Source organism: Festucalex cinctus, chromosome 2 (assembly GCF_051991245.1).
Source record: "Festucalex cinctus isolate MCC-2025b chromosome 2, RoL_Fcin_1.0, whole genome shotgun sequence".
NCBI lineage: Eukaryota > Metazoa > Chordata > Actinopteri > Syngnathiformes > Syngnathidae > Festucalex > Festucalex cinctus.
In genome coordinates this window covers 12,408,514-12,408,910 of record NC_135412.1, presented here as the reverse complement: position 1 = coordinate 12,408,910, position 397 = coordinate 12,408,514, and positions in this window count along the sequence as shown.

Below are 397 nucleotides of genomic sequence, written 5' to 3'. Positions count from 1 at the left end.
AAGACGACAGACTTCCTCCCAAGTCGTAGCTCTTTCGCTATTGTATTATGTACAGCCCGGAGAGGCGGTGCTTCCACTGTCACACTATGACACTAAGCCTCAATGATGGGCGGTGCCGCCAAGGTAGTAAAACACGCGCACCCACATAAAACGTCTCACTCTCACAATCAGAAGAAACGAAACTTATACCACGGAATCATTATCTAATACAATAACAAAAGAATAAGAAGAAAAAGGAAAAAAACAAACATCTGAGCGGTTGAAAACTGCCCTTTAAAAATGTTTAGCTGATTTTGCCATGCTTAATAAAACATCCTTACTGCAATTCCTGGAATTTCGTCGGAAAGTGAAAGTAAAATGGAGGAATATCATCGGAAACAAAAGTAAAAGTTTAAAT